We start from the raw sequence: 5,203 nt of genomic DNA on the forward strand, positions 1-5,203 counted from the left end.
CCCTCCCCTTTGGTAATTTATTCAAGAGTTATTTCAAAAAGTTATTGAACTGTTCATCTGTTTGTCAAACTGATCCTCTCCAAGGGATAATATCTTGTCACTGACTTACTTCCTCAGTTACAGAAACCTGTATTTCTCTCTGAGAGCATCCAGAGCTGCTTCTAATTCAAGACAAATAAAATTACCCATGAGAAACATGCAGTTGCCAAGCTGATTCCCCCAGTCAACATYAGGAGAACTTTTGACTGAAAGAAGGAGCACAAGCCATGCGTCATTCCCATTAATTCACCAGATGCCTTACTGGCCCCAGGTGCACAGCCTGGGGCTCTGAGCAAAAAGATGCTATACTAAGACACCAAAAGCAAACTAATTACTTTTCAGCCTCTAACTCCACCTCTGTGTTCCTGCAGAACACAAAACCAAGACAAATGCAAATTATGGACAACTCTCTTTCAAGCCTCTAACTGCTAGTGTATACACAGGTCAGCACAAATTCTTCTGTCTCTCAAATCCTCAACATGCCTTACTGCAACCTTGCTAATGTCTAGCACAGAAGGTCAATAAGGAAGGTGTGGTATTGAGGGAAAAGAAGGGCACATAGATCCTGTCTCCATCAGTAATTAAAAGAATACTCCCCAGAAGAACTATTCTATTCCTGACACCACAATGATGGCAGTGATAACTGGGAATATTATGGCCTCTTTATGAACAACATATGTTCCAAATAAGATTACCAAACTTCCTGAGAAGTGAAAAAGCAAGTAYATGTTTGCATTCCCATTGCTGCTGGCACCAGCTCAAAGTGTACTGACATTAGTATGGGAAGGGACAATTTRGGAAACAACTGCAGGCAAACAGCACAATCTGGCTGCGTTTCCAGCTGCAATTCTTCTTCCTAGCTGAGAGACAGGGAGGAGTAATTTAAAACAGCTTCCCTGGTTCAGAAAGTGTTTCTGATCCCGCTCACTGAAATCAAATCGACTCTAGCAGTGAGTGAAACATAWCATTTGGAAGCTCAGTTTTGATTGCCAAACTAAATCTTGTCCAGAAACCTCTTTGAAATAATATCCTCTCTCCTGTGAAACTCCTTCCTTCCCTAAGGAATAGTTTGGAAGAAAAGAAGTTCTGCTGAGGAACTCTGCTTCCAGTTGTAGACATCCGAGGATCTGAGGGAACCTGTGCTAAGTCTGACACAAAGGGCCCCCACACAGGCTTCTGTATCCCACATAGTGCCTCTGAAGTGGTCAGCTGGGCCAAACAGGTTCATATCATGTGGGTGGTTTGTGGTAAGCGGGAGAAAGATCAGGTCATTCAGGGAGCTTTGAAAGTCTTGCATTAACTTGGAGGAACAAGAACACACCGTGTTTCACCTCGCAAAATCAAAAGCTTTTTTAAAAAAGAAATAAGTAAGAGTTAGCAGTCCTCAATCTATAGCTTACAGCATGTAATTACATGGCTTACACACAAAATATTTTTCAGAGACAYGGCGCAGAGAAAACCTGCACTTAGAAAACGCTGAATCAGCAGAAGATTCATTTACATGGCAAGCTTGGAGAAGGGRAAAAAAAAAAGTCTGGAAATGAAGTGGCGTATGTTTCCATATACAGGTCCGGGCAGGTAAAAATTTCCATCCTAAAGTGAACCAAGACCTTAAGGACCTATGCTTCATATATAAGACTACATTTTGCAGACTTTGGTGTGTTCTTAGCCTGCCCTGCATCTTCCCTACTCCCAGAATAACTCTTCTATTCTCCTCTCTGTGTACTTGTGCGTATGCATGTATGTTTGCATACACTGGTTTGAAATCTCCTTGACAAGCAAGCCCCGAGTATCAGAATGTATAGGAGCCTCGGCAGGCCTAGAAAAATGAAACCAATGCCTGGAAGAAGTTAATTCTGTTTCTTTTCTCAGAAATGGTCTCTAGAACAGTTCTTAGATAGCACCCCCCTCATAGGRGGAGCCTGCTGCATGTTGACTTTTTAGAGAGAAGACAGCATTTTCCATAAAAATAATACTGCATTATATATTTGCCTTTTTAACAGTGCATGTATTAATAGCACACTTAAAATAAAGTGCTATTCCTGGAGGTAGGGGAATATTTCTTCAAAGTGCAATCCGTGCTTCTGAGAAGAAAGCACGGGTTCACTTTTCGTGAAGTGAATGCAAGAACAGTGTCCACGTAAAATGGCAGATTTGTTCTTCACAGGTCAAAAGAGTGGCTGACATAAGTAACTAAGAGGGGGGTTTTCTCCCATCTTTTGGGGTCTGTTTCCATTGCACAGTTTGTACCACCCAACAGCCAACTTCCTGCCTGTGCAACATCAACAGAATTACTTACTAAACTCCCGTAAGTTAGATTTGTACACACCCACTGAAGTCCATGAGGTTGTATAGTCGCCAAAGAGAGCACATACAGACAGAAGAGGTATGTCTGGTCCAAGACTGGACATGCAGAAACTTAATGGTAAGGTTTCAAGAACTGAAAAACTGCTGAATTTGTGGAGTCACTCATTAGAAAGGAGTATGTTCTTAACTGTACTGCTATAAGACAGCATAAAGCTTCCTGATAAAATACAGATTTTTTTTAAAAAAAACAGACATGTACAACAGTAGCATGATATTAAATCACGTTTAAAAATAAACAGAGGAAATAAAGGCACTTATCAATTCTATCCTTAAATTTCTCTTTAGTCAGATGCTCTCTTCAAAATCATTATATGCTTATGACGAGGGTACCCAACCTGGCGGGTTTTTAATAAATGCTTTTCTAGAATATCAACCTTTTTTTGTTCTGTGGCAAGAGTGTGTTATAAAGATCAAGCTTCACCATACATACGCCTTGCATCTTTTATTGTTAATATGTACAACAAACGTATACGTTGTACTCAATATGGTCACTGAAAGGAGAAATTAAAATAAGCTGTGCAACCTGCACTGTTCAATAACAGCGCTTTTGCACTCATTTGCAAGGACTTTCCGAGAAGTTTCCCCACAGGCTGCAGAGAGATAATGAATGCATAACAAGGAAGAGCATGTTTTAGGGGGAGCAGACATGTAGAGGGAAGTATTCATGAGGCCAGAGGAAAAGCATGCATAAATCTCCTAACAATGCTGCAAGTATCCAGGGAAGAGAAGCCAGCCACAGAGGGACTCTCTCTTGATGGAAGAACACAAGGTGAAGGGGAGAGAAACCATAATGACTTCTACATGATTCCGCGTCTCAAAGAAGGGGCAGACATCTGCACATGTTCACAAAGAGGAAAGTCCGTAACAAAGCCGTTCAGACATAAAGAAGATCATACTCAACAGAATGAGGGAACGAGTATCTTTGTCAGACACTTGCTTGTGGAGGTAAAGCAAGCTCAAAAATAAATAGCTGCCTCCTTGGGGCCAAGAGCTGCTTGTCCCCCAAAAGCAATTCACGARTCAGCAGCAAGTCAAAGAGATAGGGTGAAGGTGTCAGTCCTGGTGAAAAGAAATGAGAGAAGCCATCTCTCTCCCACTCCTCTCCAAAAACTGTCTCTATAAACCCAAGCAGTTCTTGCCACATATAGCAGCTTGAAAGAGACAAGATCCTCAAAATAACGCAGCACAAGTTTTTCTCTACAGGGTTTTGGTGCTCAAATTGAAGAGGACACAATCCTGCTTGATTACAAGCTTTAATGCCAACAGGAGGAAAAAAAAAAAAAAAAGGAAAAAAAAGCTGCAGTCTTCCTTAGCATCAAAACACAAGGCTCTGCATAGCTCAGTGCAAAAAGATGTTAACAAATAGGAAGAAATTCCTAAGACAGCATGAAATAATGTTTAGTGAYGAGAGGGGCAGAGTAGTACGTGACAAAGAATGAAAAACTGCACATGTCTAACTTCGCAAAGAGCATATATGTGCAAATCACCTGCAGTTATCTGAGGCTTACCAAAAGCCTAGCAAAATTAGTTAAGGTAGCACAAGGGGTTGATTTTAGGGACCCAACTTAAAAGAACACACACACACACACACACACACATATATATATATATTTACATATAAGTGTATATATACACTTATATAAGTGTCCCTCCATCCTCTCAGGACATATATCAGGTAGAATCTAACAAAAATATTATTAGATTGTGGACTACCTTCTCTCTTCCTGTCCCCAAAGGACCTCAGTACTGGAATGATTTCAAACGAGTAGGTTTAGTGTGGCTCAGGGGCGGGTGGATGAGCTGTGATTAAACACAGGTGCAGCCATGTCCAGTTTCCACGTTCTGGAAAGGTTTGATGTAAGAACAAGGAGGAAGGGAGCCTCCCTTGTTCAACYCAGCTGAGGCAGCAAATATGTCTCTGTAACTGATATGACTGGTAGTTCCCATTGTCTTCACTTTGCTTTTTCAATTTGCCTTCTCTCTCCCTCCTTCCTGATCAATCTGCATAACTTTATATGACTGCTAATGAAAGATGATTTGGAGAATCATCCTTCACTGACCTTGGGGGATCAGCTTCACCATTTTTACTGCTTATTCCTAGAAGTTGCAAGGGAAGCAGGTAAAATTCACTTTTCTCACAACTAAATGAGTGTGGTATTAGCAAGGGAGACTTCAGAGAAAGTGAAATCAACTCGGTGGATCCGCGACAGGCAAAGTTAAAACTACTCATTGCAGCAACAATCCTTTCCACATTCACAGATTTATTCAACTTTTACCACCTCTTTGAAAATAGGTTAGCATGGCTTTTTCGATGGTACCAACACTCATACAGTCTTTTGTTCTCCACAAATACATTAAACAACTTAGTCCACAGCAAGGACCACAAAGCATTCCTGCTATCACTTCAGCAAAATCAGCAAGCAGCACCACAGCGCACATCTACCTCCAGCTCCTCGTTTAAGGGAATACAAAGGCAACATTTAAGCATTGCCCCCTAAAGGGGTTAAGAGAGAGACGGAAAAACGCGGAGGAGCAGACCAAACGAACCATGCATGTGTGAACAGTATCTGCCTTTGAGAGCAATTTCTACGAGCAGCAAGCCATGACCTGATTTCATACAGCTCTTCCCCTCATTGCTCATACCCAGTATGACAGGAGAAGTGGACTGGGGAGTATCTCCCAGGGCGCTGCAAGCCCCAGTAACACAGATTTTAAACAGCACAGACACCGGCAAACGGGGGAGGAGGAGGGGTGAGGAAGGGGGAGGGAGGGAGAAATGGGAGGAACAAAAACAAAA

At 41.7% G+C, this 5,203-nt stretch overlaps 1 protein-coding gene across 6 annotated transcripts in view; it reads right to left on the reverse strand.

Moving 5' to 3' along the window:
• Nucleotides 1-5,203, reverse strand: part of LOC112951703 (ephrin type-B receptor 5) — a 67,711-nt gene that overhangs the window by 62,273 nt on the left and 235 nt on the right. The window lies entirely within an intron of this gene.

The sequence above is a fragment of the Nothoprocta perdicaria genome, unplaced genomic scaffold (assembly GCF_003342845.1).
Source record: "Nothoprocta perdicaria isolate Ctin4 unplaced genomic scaffold, notPer1 scaffold_366, whole genome shotgun sequence".
Taxonomy (NCBI): Eukaryota; Metazoa; Chordata; class Aves; order Tinamiformes; family Tinamidae; genus Nothoprocta; species Nothoprocta perdicaria.